General features: G+C 40.3%; 1 long non-coding RNA gene across 1 annotated transcript; it reads right to left on the bottom strand.

Annotated features, from left to right (window-relative positions):
• Window positions 1-1,244: 1,244 nt before the first annotated feature.
• LOC115497585 (uncharacterized) lies at window positions 1,245-6,634 on the bottom strand. The gene is made up of 2 exons (XR_003963127.4): window positions 6,399-6,634; window positions 1,245-1,840 (listed from the first exon to the last, which is right to left on the bottom strand). It is a non-coding gene; the product is annotated as an uncharacterized lncRNA (long non-coding RNA).
• Between the last annotated feature and the right edge of the window lie 11,608 nt (window positions 6,635-18,242).

Raw genomic sequence — 18,242 nt, forward strand, 5'->3', positions numbered from 1 at the left:
CATAAAACCAAACAGAAGGGGGAGGGGTACCTGGGATGCATGCACCCTTTGGGCTAGAAGACGGTACATCCAGATTAATTACAACCCCACTGGATACAGGTGTGGATTTGGTTCCCATTCCCTGAAAAATCCCAAGAGATTCCTCATCAATTAATTGGGCAAACAGAAGGACAGCATTGCAAGGCAGAGATTATGTTGTACTAGATACAGACAGCACTGCAACGCCAGCGAGGTACAGAAGAAGAAATGAAAACCCCAGATGGGAACTTTTGGATCATCAGGTCTTGAAAAACTTATTAGAAGCTGCAAGGAAAGAAGGACTTGGTTCACTATATTTCAAACAGCTTTTGAGAGGCATCTTCAGCAATTACAACTTGGTGCCTTTAGACTGTAGATACATTGCCTTGACAATTTTTACAGACGTAAAATCAGATGTGAGATGGTGGAGGGCTCTCACTCAGCTGAGAAACAGATATGCAGGAGGGCCACATGCCTGGTCAACCAACCCTGACTGAGATGATAGAGGCATGCAGCAAGGTGGGCACACCTCAGCACATCACAGCAATCCAAGCAGATGTTTGGATGGAACAGGTTGGGAAATTTTTTTCAAGAGCAGCGCGAAGGATTCTCAAAAACTCTCACAGCGCTTTTTTCAAATTTTCAACAGGGCAACTCCACAGAAAATGCAGCAGCACCAAATCGTTGCCCAAGATACAGAAAAGGGGAACACTATGCAAATCAGTTCTCTTCCAAATATGATATAGATGGAAATCTTTTACTGTGAAAAATGCTTCCCAGGGAGGGAAACCACTGTGTAAAGGTAAAAAAGCATTAGTAATGATTTAACTACCCAAAATGTCAATCAGATCCTATCTGCAGGGTCATCAGCTGATTCCTCAATGGTTCAACAGGTTTGTGATGGAAAACTAAAGGAAAGGAAGTTTGGAAGGACAGGAAAGATGAAGACCATTCATGAAGAGTACTCCAAGCATAGCACATGAGATACCTTCTTGAGATTAATGAATTTGTTGTACATGCCCATAATTATTTCCATTCACATGGAACAGGTCCAGCTGCTTTCAGCATCCACAAATGAGAAGCAGAAGGAGGCAGAAGAGAAGACAACCATATTTTGCTATGTCTAACAGTTAAAATCACTGGATAGCAAATAAATTATGCTAAGCACAATTAAACACAGAATTAACAGTAATCATTTGTAACATAACACAACAAGACAGCCGAGATGAATGAGAAATGGCTTTTATTGCATCATATTGAGGAACTGAATGATACATTGCCAAGATACATGTTTACAGAAATGTGAACCTGAGGTCAAATATCTGGTGGGCTCCTGGTGGAACATATATTCATCTATGCCTTGTTTGTGGCTGTTTCTAATCCCTTCTCCTACTTTTGTGTGTGAGGAAAACTCCTACTCTTGTAGCAGCTACTATTTTAGCATTGCAAGGGACAGGAATGCTTGTTCAAATCCAGGCTCATGCAGCTGACATTTGGTTATTAGTGAGTGGATTAGACATGCCCTGTGCCAGGTGAGAGATGGCACAGCAGCTGCCACTCCACTTTAAATCTCTGTGATCTTCAGAATGCTGCTGCTGACAACAAAACGAGGCAAACTCAGCTGGGCTGTGACTGCACATTACCTCATGGGCAGATGGAAGCCTGGTCCACGCTGACTCCAGTGCAAATGACAGAGTTCCAAAAACCATGTCCCGACTACAGCAGATGATGGGCTGGGCTGATATATCCAAGGCTTGGATCCCTGAGTCTTGAAAGCTTGAGCTTTTGATGGCAGCAATGCAGGCACTCAGCTTTGGTCAGCCTGAAGTGCAAGGACAGCAAACACACATAAGACTAAGAAATGCCATTTAGACTTTCTCACAGTTACAGCTATGTTAGGCTTCTAAGGTTTGTAGCATCCCATGAACTCACTCTCCTCAGCCAATTCCCAAGTGCATTGCCCTGGAAAGACCTACCACAGATTTCATTCCTCCTGGGAGAAAAGACAAGGCACCCCATTGACTTCTGTCTCCCTGTATTTCACAAACTACCCTGGTTTCTCCTTTCCCTGTTCCCTCAGGGTTGGATACCCCTAGTGGCTGTGCCCTCTCCCCTCAAGACCAGTCCCCTTTGCCCTGCCTTTGGCTCTCTCTCTCACCTTTTTAAGACACCTTTTTAAGATGTCTGCAGCAGCTGGTTGCCCTTTTTCGTGCCTGGGTTCCCTTTAGCCACCATATGTGTTGCTGAAATAAAATCCTGCAGAAAGAGCCTTCTGCCTCTCTCGCTGAGCTGGCTGTGGTGAGTTCTGTGTGTGGTTCTGACTGCATTGCCTGAATGCTAACCCAACCTGCTTTTCCACAGGAGAGGTTTGTGGGGAACAAATAGGCAGCAGCACCCACCATCCAACTCTTGTATTTTTAAGGGTTCAAGTACATGAATTTGTTAAAAAAGTCTCCTTCATCTGTTGTTATAACAACACAAGGTTTCCTATTCAGCAGCAGCCTTGGCCCTGACTTAAGTCTTGTTATTTCTTTTACTGCATTCTGTGCTGTCTTTCAAAGATATTTCCAATGACCATGGTGAAACAGCAAACTATCACCTTTCATTGGACTATTATAACTCAGCCATGGAAGAGAACCATAGCATGCCCCAGCACCCTTGGAAAAATTTGTCCCAGATTCACATTGTGGGGATAATTGCCCAAAAATACTACAGGGCTGCGTTACTGCTGTAGTGTGCCTCCAATCCTAGGAGCTGAGGAGTGCTCTTGGGAGCTACAACAAGAAGACATCAAATCTGTGCACCTAACATGCCAGAAAGATAAGGATAACCTCTAAAGTCAATGTGTTTAAAAGCTAGGGGTGTAATACTTCTGCTTTGCCTTCTTAAGTTGCAGCCATGCCTGCTCAATGCAAGAAAAAAACCAGCCAGCTTTCAGCACAAAGCTCTTGGACATTATCCTCTGAGTTAGGAGGAGATGGGGAATCTGGAACCATGGACAGCCATGCCAGGATAGCTCCTGGCAATTTGTGGGATGTTCCTTTGAGACATGCAGAGGAACCACCTTCCAGCTTTCCTGAATCTCCATCAAGGAGCTGCTGTTCCCACAGCAGATAGAAGGACTCCTCAGGCTCTGTCTTCCAGCAGTGTTTTTTTTACCTCCTGTATCAGAGACACAGAAGTGGGCTCTCTCTATCAAAACACAGCTATGCTTTCCATCATCTTTGAATGATGGGCCAAGTAAAACTTTGATTTATTGCTCCTGATATGAAAAGACAGGCAGAAAATTCCCACAGGAGATGAGTGAATGAAACAGCAGCTCTGAAGGAGAGGAGACAGGCAGGGCCACAATGAAATTGTTTCCTTGAGAATGCGAGTGTAACACTTGCTTATAGATTTCACTGGAAAATCTGGTTCAAAACAAGGAAGCCTAAATCTATTTGGTTTTTCCCTGCTCTCTTTTCTCCTAAAGAGTACCTGACAGGTGGGGACTAAGCCAAGAGAACAGAGTCCCTACATTAATCGTTAATGGAGACAAATGCCAGGTGTAGATGTCAACTGCAATTTTTCATTCCTTGCTGATAGCACAAGGTTCCACAGAGCAGTGCCAAAATGTTAGGGTAGAAAATTCACTCATGGCTCCCCCATTCCTTTTGTGACTTTTTAAATAGCTTTTTGTTTTCAAAAAGCAATTTCACTCTGGTACTTCCATTACTCCGTGTAGCTTTATCACAGTTGATCTTCATTAAAACTGAAGACACTGTAACAGAAGGCACAATTTTAGAGTAAAGGTAATTGTTTTGTAGTCTGATCCATTGCTCGTGCCAGCATGCAAAGTAATGTTGTGCACTCACACATGCTGTGTAGTGTTAGATATTGACACAAACAGCAGTGGATTTCCCAGTTTGTTTTGATTTAGGAATTACAGTGAAATAATCTGTTAGAAGCATTTGTCTACAAATGCAGAGTCAAAGACAGAAGCAAGATTTCAATTCACAGACAGGAGAACCTGGAAATCTTTCAGGGTTTAGCATGAAGATGAGACTTGTTTAATTTTGTTGACCTTTTGAAGAGTATGACTTGCTGGAATGATCCTTTTTTTGTTCTGTGAAGTAATATTTCACTTTTGTGGAGTGAAGGGGAGCTAAAGTCACAGGCATTTCTGCCTCAACCATCAAACGGGGTGTTGCACTTAGAACCTCTGCAATGCATAAATATGAATTGTTTGCTGCTATGATCCAATTCTGTGTGTTGATCAATCTCCAAATTAAGGGAAGACAGAGCAATTTAAGTGCACAGAAGTTCTCCCAATAGCTGTCTTTTGGCACTATAACTCTTCCTATCCCAAAACCTCAGCTATGACTTCCCTCAGCTGTAAGACTGCCTGTCTGAAACCCACTGAGTATCATTCCAAAGTAGCTGATTAAGAGTATCTGCTCTAAATCAACAACCATGTGCTCATTTAATGGGTATAATTTGGCTGGAGTGTATCTGTCCATTTAGTATTTGATAATAAAATGACTGAGGCATTTCACAGTGAAATGCTGCTGGGAGGCTGTGAGAGCTGGGGAGCCAGGGAAAGGTATTTTGCTCTTAATAAGTTTAATAGAGGCAGTTATGTTGAGAAGATAGCACCAGAAGTTGCTTTAGTCTTTCTAAAGGGGGTAAATGTTCAGTAATTGTTTCCTGGAAAAAGGGTACGTTCTTTCTTTATTGCATTAGTGTAGATTTAATGGGGAAGGGAAGGAGAGGCAGATCTGAATATATGTGGAAACCAAGATCTGAATATACATAGAGACTCCAAGGAAATTTGTTCAAAGTCTAATGGAATTGACTTGGAACATTCTGCATCTAGTGAGACTCATGAGCACACAGGGAAATAATGCCTTCCTGAGGGCTTGAGCCAAAAATCTCCCAGTGTGAACAGGTTGGCTAATAGAGAAGAGGATGTTTTCTTTTTGGTTAACAGATTTGGTTAACAGATTTGATTAACAGAACAGCTTCCTTTTTACTACATATTCATCTTTTGTCAGTATTTTAAATTATGCCCGCTATTCTGAACTTTGTAAAAAAACCTCATCCATCTGGACTTCATCTGGCTTAAGGACAGTTCATGGGGTTTTGTTTAACAGCAAGACACTCTTTGTAGCATTGTGATTATATTTTAAATGGGAATATCTAAACAGTAGCAAGAAAACCCTTTCTTGAGAGCTTCCAAGGGAGATCTAACTGTGCCTCCCATAACCTTCCACAGATATTACCATATTCTTTTTGAGGGCAGAAAAAAGGACAAATAATGAGAATTCTGGTAGAGATTGATCTAGCAAGGGTTGTTACTATTAACAAATCATGTGCAGTGACTAAGGAGAAGAAATGTCAGGGAAGTGTTGATTCTTCATCTAGTTTTGCTTTTAGTAATATAACTGGGCCTGTAACCTAATATGTTAACTCTTTCAGCCCTATTTCCCCTTGAAAGCTTCAGTCAGACAAGGAATACTATAACTATGGATGCTATAGGCAACATTAAGATAGAAAGTTTGGCAGAAGATTTATCACAGTTGTGTACCAAACAGAAATGGCTCATGTCAAGAACACACACAGTAAAAAAGCAAACTAAACCACATATACTTTAGTAAATCATCTCAGCTTCTGAGAAGCAATTACTCCCACCTACAGATCTGGTTTTAAAGTCCAGCCACTTAGAATGATCTGCTTATAAAACTTCTGCATAAGAAAAAGGAAGGAAAAGAGAGATAAGCTTGGATTACAACTTCATAGAGCAAAAAAGAACTAAGATCTTCAAAACCATTGTCTCAATTTTGTAAAAATACATATTTATAAAACTAATTAAGCAATGAGGCAAGCCAGATTTTATACTAGTATTTTGCCTTTCAGTAACACAGTTTCAGTTTATCTCAAATTGCAGTTGTCTATGTCAAAAGATTAATTTAACTCTAGCATTGGTGTAATGGATTGAGCTGACCAAATCAAACTCACACTCAAAATACATAGTTATGTGTGCATGGTTGATGAGTAAGGACAGTAGCCAGTCTGAATAATAATATTTGCATCCTTCCTGCAGACAGCTCATTGTCTCCAAAGTATTGCAGATTTTACATTTTCTGCTTTGTTCATCAGAATTCTGAGTTGTTACCAAGTATCACCCAAGAATTACAGATACAGTCCATAAATGACAGGTCAATTAAGAAGGCAACATGAATTTCTGAAAAATGCTGGAAAACAAGGGTTGCACAGAATACATTACAAAGAAACTGCAAAAGTGACTTGATTTTTGAAACAGAAAATCAGAACAGAGGATGAGAAGTAGGAAAGTGCAGAAAAATGAAGATAGAGCTATAATGCCCTCAGTGAATACTTACCTCCTACTGGAGCTGAAAACCTGTCAAATTCAGAAAAGAAAATTGAAAGCCATGAGAAAATATGCAAGTCAGTAGCAACATCTGAAACTTAAGCATCCTCTGATTTTGTGCAGGCAGAGAGGATTTGTTAGGTAACTGTGGCAGTACCATAAAAAAAACAAAAACAAAACAAAACAGCACAGGACTGTGAAGAAGCTACTGAACAGCTTGAAACAGATAGCACAGATGGATTTAGAAATCACTTGCCTGCAGATGACAGCTTCAGCAGAAGGTGGTACACTGGCTGCAGAAATCAGCCACTGCCCTCCCACCACAGAGGTATCTATTGTTTCTTCCACTTTTTACATCATTGGTACAAAAAGCAGCAAAATAATTCACTTACTGAGTTCAGACTGGGCCAAAGAAAAAGATAACTCAAATAATTTGAGCTGAGTGAAGCTCTTCTGCTAAATAAAGGCTTCTGAAACATGCACTTTTAAGCAAACCAAAATATTGCCTGAGATTAACTAAATTCCAAGGAATATTTTTGAAACAAGATAACTGGAGGCAAAAAACCCCCACCTTAAATAAAAATGTTCATTTTAAAATTATTGTTTTGAATCAAATGTTATGATTAGCAATTTTGTGTTTAGAAATCAGATTTTTCAGCTTAGTGGCTGAGGTCAAATAAATTATCAAAAAATAGGATAAGTAATATTAACTATAGAATTTTACTGTGGAGCAGAAGACCAGAATACTGGGTTTCTAGTAAAACTATATATTTGGACTTGATTTATTAATTCAGCCTTATCTTTTTTTTTTTTTTTTTTTTTTTGCAACCAAAATTTAGTTTTGAAATACAATGGTTTAAAATAACAAATTGAACTGGAATGAATTTCAGAGTCACAGCTCTTGTGTTGGTTGCTCTGAGGGAGCAAAGGCAGACTACAGAGCTCCAGCAGTTTCCCCTGGGAAAACTCTACAAGAGGATAAAGGAAAATGCTTCTCTACCTGTGCAGAAGTGAGGTACAGGGATAACCCTTGGTGTTCAGCTTTGCTCCCTACACCTTTTTTAGCGTGCTAAAGGAACCAGTGGCTTCAGAGATGACTGAGTTCCACCCCTGGCTCCAACAGTGAGTAATTTACTGAGTCACAGGGAGCATTCTTGCTGTGCATTGCCCAGCACATCAGTAGGATTAAACAATACAAAAAGCTGTTTCAACCTCTCTATCCTGTAGCATCTGGCCCAAAGTCACAGATCAAGATTGGTAAAAACCTGTGGACAGAAGCTGGGCCACCTTAGGATTACTGGTTTGACATTTTTTCACTTTTCTGTCCATAGAATGGGAATAAAACCAATTGAGTTTTATCAAAGTAAATATTCAGTATTGATTTCAAAGCACTCAAAGCACTATAATAACCTCTTCAGGCACAATAATAACAACAACCTTTATAATAACCATGTGAATAAATATAAAGCTACCAAGTTGGCCAGAGTAGGCCTTTTCTGCTAAATAAAAGGAATTATTTTAACATGGGCATAACTAATGCACTGTTGAATTATTAACCTGCATAAGTGTGCCAAAGTGATTAGCTTATTATTAAGGTTTCCATCTTTGCAAAACTGTAATAAAATATTTCAATAAAATAATTTTGTACTTTCAATCTAACTCATTAAAGAACAGGTAATAACAGTAGTTATGCAGTAATGAAAGAATAATCAAGTATGCTCAAAAAATCTGGAAAAAAGGAACAAGAAATGCTTCAGATGTGACATTTTTATCACAATCATGGTTTCCCAGGGAAGAGAACAGTAAGAGTCTGATTGAAAATGTTTGCAAAACTATATTGGAAGTATCCCTACCAGTTTCTGTTACACTATTTATGCTCAATAATACTGTTCAATTAAAGTATCCCAGACACTTATTTATGAATATAAAGTTTAACTAAATTACTGTATTTCTAGCAAAAGGCAGACTAAGAATTGTATATTGCTGCAATAAATAAAAATAATAACAAGATCAGAACATCCAAGCTAATGCAATACCTTTGAGATGGTTTAATTAAACTGGATCAAACTGGGATTAATTTGTTCCCTGTCATCATCTCAGGTAGGAATTCTGAAGAAAGACAATATGTCAGATCTAACTGTGCTTTATTTAATGTGAAAATGGCAATAGATTCTCTAGGGATCACCAGAGAGCTAAAACAACTTCTTAATTACTTCATAGCCTCATTTTACCACTGCTTGGAGAAACAGCCTGCCACAGCCCCTTGGCTGTTGTCTCAGTAAAACACCTGTCCCACATGGCAGTGACAGAACTGCAGGGAGAGATCAGCCCTTGGAGCTCCATGCACCCCTCTGGAACACCCCACAGTGTTAAAGAGAAGGTGTTAAAGGTGAGCACACCTTCTTGAATATTAGCACAGACCAGGAAGATTCTTAAGGAGATAGAAATAAGAAATAAATGAGTTTTCATCCCACATTCCTTACAGCTAATTCCAGAACGAGTGTTGGTGAATCCAGATCTTCCACTAACTGGCACCTGTGGCAGCACATTTCTCTCTCTCTCAGGATTTTTCATAGAGGTGCACAGAGAGCCAGAAAGAGAAAACAATTTCTATTTCTGCTCCTTGTTTTTCCCATGTGGAATGTGTTTGGAGAATTGTTTACCTGGAGTGAGTGCTTGGTTGGATTCTGGTGAGGATTGTTTGAGCTGATGGCCAATCCAACCCACCTGGGGCTGGGCTCTCAGAGAGGGCCACGAGTTGTGTTAGAAACGTAGAGGTTTGTAGTTTTTAGTATCTTCCTTTATATAGTATATTAATGCATTTTAGCATAATTATAATAAAGAAATCATTCAGCCTTCTGACTTGAGTCAGACATCCTCATCTTTTCCCATTGGGTTTGCCTGCATTCACAACAGGCACCTGATTGTAATGACAAACCAAATTCATTTCTCTGGTGTCACAGATGCTGTGGCTGTTTCCCTCAGTATTCATTGCATGTATGGAGCCAGGAAAGGTGTGGTGACAACAGATCTGCCACTGGAACCTTTTGGCTTCGGGAAGGGAGAAGAGCTCAGGACTCAGCTGAGAAACAAGAAGGTCCCATCAAGCTCTGATACAGGCTGGGAGGAGAATGGGTTGAGGGCAGCCCTGCTGAGAAGAATCTGGAGGTGCTGCTTGACAAGAAGCTCAACATGACCCAGCAAAGCCAATGTCCCCTGGGGTGCATCCAAAGCAGTGTGGCCAGCAGGGCAAGGGATCCCCTCTACTCCTGTGAGAGCCCATCTGGACTGCTGCATCCAAGTCTGGGGCTCCCAGCATAAGAAAGAAGTGTACCTGCTGGAGGGACTTCAGAGGGGGGTCATGAAGATGATCAGAGGGTGCAGCACCTCTCCTGCAAGGACTGACAGAGACAGGGTTTTTCAGCCTGGAGAAGGGAAGAATGCAGAGAAACCTTATAGCATCTTCCACTACCTAAAGGGGCCTGCAAGTGAGCTGGAGAGGGACATTTTGCTAAGACAGGTTGTGATAGGACAAGTGGGGAAGAGATTCCTTACCGTGAGGGTGGTGAGGTTCTGGCACAGGATGAGTGAGGCTCTTTGCTATAAGATGTGGACAATCCCATCCCTGGAAGTGTTCAAGGCCAGGTTGGATGGGGCTCCAAAAAACCTAAACTAGTGAGCAACCTGAGCAGCTCTGAGCAATCAGAGCATCTCCCTGACAATGGCATTTCTCCAGGCCTAAGGAATCAAGATTAGTGAAAGAGATGCGGAAAGAGCAGGGAACCTCACAGGATGAGAAAATGCCAGGTTGCATAGCTGCAACTGCAGCATCAGTCCAGGAGGTCGAGAAGTCCTTATTCTAATAAAAATATTATTTGCAGAGTGAGGACAGCACACCAGGGCTGATCTCATGTCTGGGGCAGCAGTGTGTGCTCTAGGACTCCCCTTCCCATTTGTGTTGTACTGTCACAGTGAAGGAGATTGACTTCAGTTTTAGCAACAACATGGAATTTCAGAAACGAGTCAATAAAAACTTTGTGTAGACTTGAGGATTTGAACACAGCAGCAGTAGCACTTAGGTACAGCTATCTTGCAGATGAAAAGGAGATGTCAATAGACTTAGCCAGAGTAAATCCCATTTAACAAGATACATTACACTATCTGCTAGAGTGCAGACAAAAGCAAACATACATCTGACCCGAAAGATCCTTTCCAATCTCAAAAGTTCATCCTCTGGGACACAGCATGACACACTCAAAGGAGTAGAAGTGCTGAATGAAATATTTCTGAGATTCAGCTGTGTAAAGACTCTTGACACAGATTTAACATCCCCATTTTATATAAAGAGCACTTTTCACAACCATACCACCTTTGATCTCATAGTCCGGATCTTTAAAGATCTCCAAAATGCCTTCCAAAGGAGAGCCTAGAACCAACAGTTTGAACTTCTAGTCACCAAAAAACAGAGATTAAACAGAGATATTGATTTCATGGCCTATTATAATGTCCTTTCCCTTCCAGTAACCTTTCCATGTTCCACAGACTAAAAATTATTTTTCCTTTCTTTCCCTTAGCAAGGTAACTGCCTTATCAACTCTGCACATGCTAATGACATTTTCTTGCAGAGGTGGTTTTGTATGTACCTGAGCAAGTGCTTTCATTTTGTGCTTAGTTTTGAAGTCTGCTAACTTTGTTTCATACCTGAGGAAGGTTGTTGTGCCTGAAAAAACATCTTTAAATAAAAGATGCACGTGCACATGCACACATCTGGTTCTACCTGCTGTCTTTTGCTAAAAAACCACAGCCACACCTCCTTTATAAATATTTCTGAAGTTGGCAGGTTAAGAGAATACAGTAAATAAAGCACACCAAGTTAAGTAAAATATGGAGACATGATGAGACCTTATTCAACTAAACAGCAAAGTGCATTGTCATGTGGAATCATACATAATCAAAATAGAAAACACTAATGGCCTATGTCTAAACCCTGTGGCTGTTCCACCTGTTGATTCACAAAAGCAAGGGTCATCTCTAGGTTCTGTGTCACATCACACATTTTTTGGTTGTCTTGGAAGCCTGAGGGTAACTGAAAATTACTCAATGTTAAGAAAATTCAATCTAACCTAGGAAAGCTGTATGTAGGGAAGGGCTCTGTCAGACTCCTCCTTGCTTGGACACAGAAAAAAAGCCAAAAATTATTCTGAATAAATGCTACCTGAGGACAAAGTGCCCAAGACAGGAATAAGGAAATGGAAGAAAAGATATTGTACTGATCAGAATCAATCTACCAATGCTCTGAGAAGGGGCCATGTACAAACAAAGAACTAAGTAGAGTTTTGATAATCCATGGCTATGAATCCATATCACAGAACATCATCAGCTCATGGACTCTGCAAGAAAATAATAATTAAAATTATTATCTTTCCTCCTCACCACTCATGGTGTGAAGAAAAAGCCAGGTGATTTATTAATATGAGTGCAATATTGATTTGAAGTGAAGCAAAGCCTTTCCTCTGCTGTTGCCTTGCTGTTAGAGCCAGTGATCAAGAGGTTTGCATGACACCTGCCTGTCCTCTGTGTCACCTGAGATTAGTTCCCCACGAGCCAATGCAGTGCTTGGGAGTTTAGGAGAAAACCACAAATATCACAATTTGCAATAGAATGTTATTCATTGGGGAAAAAAGCCAAAACAACAGCCCACTAAATTCAGTTCTAAGGCTTATTAAGAAGATTTATCAAGGGTTTTCTGTGCCCTGAAAAGATCCTAAAATTTTAAGAGCATCTGGGAAATCAGTTGGAAGCACAACTTATTTAAACATCAAGGCGCAATTAGAAGTGACTGCAAGTCTGCACACCAGCACATGCCTACTTCCATGTGTCAGGGCATCCACCAAAATTACAGTGTGTAACTTATTTGTTATCTGTCACACATTTTACCCACTGATTAATTTATTTATCATTCATTACATGAAGGAATCAAACTGAGGGGAATAATCTCTTTACTTAACACACTAGGTGTCAGCAGAAAAAAACCCTTGTCTGTCCATCCATTAGTAGTGTAGGAGTGAGATGCATAATTGATCTGACTTTTCTTTCACATTGTTGAAAAATAGAAAATAACCCTGCTGCCATCAACACACTACTCAACTTCTCAGATTTTAATGAGAGACACTAATGCAGCTGCCACCTTTCTTGCTCATGGTGGCCTTAAGCAAGCTCAAATTTTAAAGCAAAATGAGTCCAAAGCTCAGGGTGGCACAGACAGGAAGGCTGGTCACGCCCATGCAAACCAAGATGGATAATCTTGGCATACCACCACCGAAACCTTTGGATAATTGATACAACAGGCTCACTGCTCATAAACTGAATTTAACACTCTTGCTTTCTGCTGACAGCTCTGTGAAAAAAATATTTCCTCAGTGGGGAGTGATCAGATTCAGCTGAATGTATTCTTTAATTTCTCACAAGGAACTCAAACACCTCCTTCATCTCCTGGCCTAGTGGGTGCCCACGTAGGGCATGTGTAGATGAGAGAAGAGGAACAGCTCTGGAAAGTGGTTCACCATCCTTACACCAGCAGCTCCACCATGCAGGGCCAGGCAAACACGCTGGCTGGACAGATTTAAATGCACAGAGTTCTTCTTTCTGCCTTGCTGGTACTCACTGTCTCCCCAGCACAGACAGAGAGCAGGTCCCCGTGCCAGGCCATGCTTGGACATTAAAGTGGTTGCACAGGCACACAACTGTGTTTCAATGTCAAGCTGCCATCACTAACACACCCCCAACTGTGGGAATCCAGGGCTTCCCTCTGGCTGCCCTGGCAGGTCTGGGACCCTGGCAGGGGTCAGAACCCCCCTGGACAGAGCCCCCAGAGACACTGGCTGTGATCTCTGTCCATGGAAAAGAGTTTTCAATCTTACAGGATGAATTACAAGCTCTGAGTGTTTCATATCAGTAATAATTAAGTGTAGCACGGGTGCAAAAGTAAATTTTTAGGATTCTAGATTAGGGGTTCAGAGGGGACAAGATGGAGGAAATTGGGTGTGTCTTGTCCTTTTTCTCCTTCTCCATGCCCTCCATGTTTCACTGCGGTGTTGGCATTTTTCTGTTGGTTCAGGCTGGGGACACACTGTCCAACGTAGGTGACAGATATTGGCACGTTATTGTAAATCCAGCACAGGTAGTTTCTGGTATTTAATGTTTGTACCATCCCACTGAGGGCAGAGCCCCACATGCTGCCCTGCAGGACAGAGCTGCGGCAGGGCAGCAGAACATGTTAGAGATAAACAGAATAAACAACCTTGAAACAGCACAGACAAATTATGGCTTCTGCTTTGGCAATGGGGCTGAAAGACAGAGACTTTTTACAATCTCAAAATCATCAATACCCACAGATTCTAACACCCAACCTCACTGCCCCAAAGGGAAGAGATTCAGTTTAGCATCAGCTGGTGCTGTCAGCACTTTCAGAAAACCCTTTGCCAATATCTCTCATCTTCAAGAAAAGAACCCTGTGCTTCCAGAGCAGGGTGCAATATGAACACTAAAACAAACATCAAGACCTTGTCTGCCACTGAGGTGCAAGGATGGGATCTTGGCTACCATCTGTAAAACCACTAAACCCTCAAAGTTTGCTTCTTTTTTCGAGAAGCAGAAGCTTAAACCGATAGATCATTATCTGGTCTCAGAAACAGACTCTTTTAAACCTATTTTCCCTCCCCAAAAGCTTTTCTAGGACTGGGAGAGCAACAAATGAATATTCGTAGTGTGCTTTTATTTCAACCTTATCTCTGACCCTGCAAACTGTGGAAAAATCTTGGATAGACACTGCCACCCTTCCCTAAAACCTAAATGAAAATTGCTTCCCTTCCTTGGCATTACACAGGAAAAAATTACCTCACATACACCTTGATCCCTCAGCAGGCTGTTGGGATCTGCTTGCAATGAGAAGGAAAGCAATATTTTTGCCCACTTTTGCCATAGTTTATAAGTATTCATCTAACATGTGAGAACAACTGACACAAATCTTGGGAGGTGGTAAGGTGGCACAACTTTTAGGGGGACTGTAAGGGACATGCGGCTGCCTAGACCCAGAAACAATTATTTAATTTCATTAAAATAAAAGGAAACAGCATTGGTCCAGCCAGACAAAACATGTCAGACTTACAACATTACATATGCAGTAACTTTAAGCACAAAGGAACATGTTTTTCTTTCTATGTTTTTCTATATGTGTGTGCATACACATATATATGCTTGCCTCTGTGTGTGTGTGTATATACGAATATACACATGAATGTACACATAGGCTTGAGGCCAGAAAAAGGGGGAAACAAAGGAGGATAGCAGTGTTCATATATGAGGGGAAAAAAATTATGAGATTTAAGAAAAATTTGCTGGAATGGTGGGAAGATTGAAATGAATGGCTCACCCATAATATGCAATGAGAAGGAAGAGTCTTGGTGTTTTACCCATTAGAGCATCCTGATTATTTCTAACTGCTTGCCACAGTGAGGAGGTTATTTTTGCAGTTTTTATTTTTGCCATGCTCCGTTGTGTGCCAGCGAATCAGCTCTGCAACTTCACCCCCACAGACCTTTGGCTTGTCATGCTACCAGCCTTCCCCTGGCTCTTGAAACATGTCAGAGCAACACATTCCAGCTTCTGGGATGCCCAGATTCATCTGCTGACACCCTGATGGGTTTGTTTGGAATTCTAATTTATTCAAATCTATTGTTTTGAAGAAAATAGGGGGCCCTAGTGCCTATTAGGCTTCATTTCGAGACACTTAAAAATGCAAAACAAGTTAATCTCAGCGAAACAAAGGGGTTATGCTGAAATAGTTACAGACACACGCAAAAAAAAAATAAAAAAAGAAAAAAAAAGGAAAAAAAAGGCAGGGAAGCACAAATTACTAGGCTATCCTTAACTCCTGTCTGCTACCAAGGCTTAGAGAGCTGTGGCATGCTGAAGGCAGCTGAGACTGGCGCCACAGAGGCAGCTGTGAGATACAGACCTCCATATCAGACTGGGGCCAGGCTAAAGGGACCTTTTCTCCAGCATCATCTGAGTATGACCAGAATATCAACACATATAAAACAATTTTCAAGCACATTCCCCTTACTATTTAATTTTAAGGGAATATAATACCAATTGTGATGAGCCTGTGAACATGTAAACAGAAATGTTTCTCAGGCCTGTCTGAGGATTGCACAAAAACTTGACATACTGATTTCTCACGCTGCAATGGAGAGACAACTGAGCTGGAATTAGTCTGTTTTTCCGTGTCCCTGGCACCATGACTTTCGTTGTTGCATTTTTCATAGCCTGATTACAATTTATAAATATGTCAAGGAAACCATTATCATTAAGATGCTGTGTTGCCACAAAGACCACACACTTTAAAATAAACCAACAATTCATATTACTAAGTTGGCACATGGTACCTCTATTTTCCAATGCAATATTGCAAGCTGGGGCCCACCATACTTAATACTTATCTGTTTAATTTGAATCAGATTAATGAATTTAAAACATTTGGGGTTTAAATTTGTAACTGATTAAAGTAAAATTAAGAAATGGATGAGCTTTATCCCAGATGAGAAAAATCCCACTGGAAAATAAAACAAATTATTCCTTAAACTTGCAATTACAATGTGCAGAATGAACAAATCATAGCTGATTTTAAGCTGAAAGGTCATATTGCACATCTCAAAAAGCTGGAATTCAGTATTTGGGTTTGAAAAAAAGGAAAAGAGAAAAGGAATAGATGAATTTCATACTAAAGGGAACTGTTTTGTTCAATGTAAGTTGACTCAAATCTGAATTTCTCCTTAAGGGGCAAAAAGGAAATAAGCATTTACCAAAATTTGTCTTCATCCATGGAAGAAAATCACAGTCAACATATATCTACATTGTGCATCCAGAATATACAGTCAATCATACTATATATATATATACCCTGGAAAAAAAATTTGAAAGCCATTTCTTCCTTGTTTAGAATAGTTGTTACCAGAACCATTAAAAAACTTCAAGAGCTATAAACTTGGAATTACTGATATGCTACTAGAAACCTCCATGCTGAACCACTTTATATATAAAGAAAAAATAAAAAAATACCCCAAAAAATTACCAGTAAAAAACCAAAATCCTACTGATAAGGAGACCTAGTTGCAAGAATATAGAGGAAATTAATATTTAAAGAAAGGAAAAATTGGAGAAGCAGCTAAGTCATGTGAGTAATTTAAAAACTCAGTGAAATCTCAACAGGCAAAATAATTAAGAACAATAAAATGGAATTTTTAATAAGGAGAGCCTGACTAAGGATTAAATACATTTAAAGGTAGAGAGCTACAATGAGTGACACCAGAGAAAATTTAAAATGTTCACTAGATATTTACATTCCATAAAGAGAATTATAAATGAGGATTAATCAATTTTATGTAATACAAAACATTGCAAAATAGTTTAAAAAGGCCAAGATTTTAATCTGCCAAGATTTAACATGGGCATAAGTAATCAACAAGTCTGGGAAATTTACTTGCACCCCACAATGCCTAAAATTGCTTAGTTGAAGGGTTCTCCAATTCATTAACATTTATAAATTATTTATATTATAATCAATCATGGAAAACTGGAACAATTCCAATAGATGGGAGTGCAGCCAAGAAAAAGAAAATTCTGGGGCTGGAAAACCCTGCAACACTCAGTGTCAAAAACTCATCTCAATTTGTTGAAGATCAGAAATGTTGATCAGTGTGCAAAAACTATCAGACAGTCTGCAGATTTTTATTCTGTAACCATTTCTAGCAGGAATAAAAAAAACAATGGAATAGCTAAAAACAATGGAATAGCAATGGAATAGCTAACATGGGCTAAAGGATGTTCTCAGCATGAAGATGTCTAGATGTTGGTTTGGTTTTTTTCTGAGCCAAGTTCTTTACTGCATCTCCTTAGGCTGGCAGTCTTTGCAGTCAAATCCTGCTGCTAGGTGGCAGGTCCCTCTGACCTCTGATTTTGTGGAAAAGGCTCCCAAGAGCTTTCAAAGGCCTTTGAGACTGGCTGTTGTGCCAGTGGGTTCAAGAATTCAGTCATCTATGCAAACAAACCATCACCAGGAGCATGAAAGAAGGATTCAACCCATGGAGATTAAATGAGTGTTTGCAGATTCTTGTGATATCTCTGAGAACGAATGAAAAATCTGAAAATTAATTAAAAGCATAGCTTCACAGCTGAGACCTTGAACGTGGCATCTCATCTGGAGCTAATGTTTATGAGCAGTTGCATTCTCCCTACCTTGGCAAAAGGCTGCAGATTCACAATTAATAATTGTGCTGCTATTAATCTTTGGATGAAGTGGAACACAGTCATTAAACAGAGACAGCCTTTTACAAGGAGATGGATGCAGATGAGTACAGAATCTTTTCACTGGATGAAAGGGGAAAATTGGGAAGAAATGTTTTTAATGGCTTGGTACTAAAGTGATCCTATTCTGGTCACAAATAAACACTTGAGTCTCCCCTAAAAGTCTCTCTGAGTCAGCTGCAGCATAGCCAAGACTGTTCCTTACCCCATCCTTCCGAAGCTGTGCCTGCTTTTCAGTTATATCAGATCAGAGCTCACTGTCACAATTTCAGTTGTCCCCATCAGCAGCTCAGCCTCTGTCCTCTGAGATTTGTATGAGCTGCAGCATTTTCCTGTTGCTGCTTTTTGAGGCTGGTGGTACAGAGACATGGGCAGTACCACATATAGTCTGGAAATAATTCAGCAGAATAGTCCATCTGGGATTTTAGGTCTTCCCTTACACTGCTCTTGGTCCAGAGCTGAGGCAGCCTCAAGAAACCATCTCAGTTCT

The sequence above is a fragment of the Taeniopygia guttata genome, chromosome 1 (genome assembly GCF_048771995.1).
Source record: "Taeniopygia guttata chromosome 1, bTaeGut7.mat, whole genome shotgun sequence".
Taxonomy (NCBI): Eukaryota; Metazoa; Chordata; class Aves; order Passeriformes; family Estrildidae; genus Taeniopygia; species Taeniopygia guttata.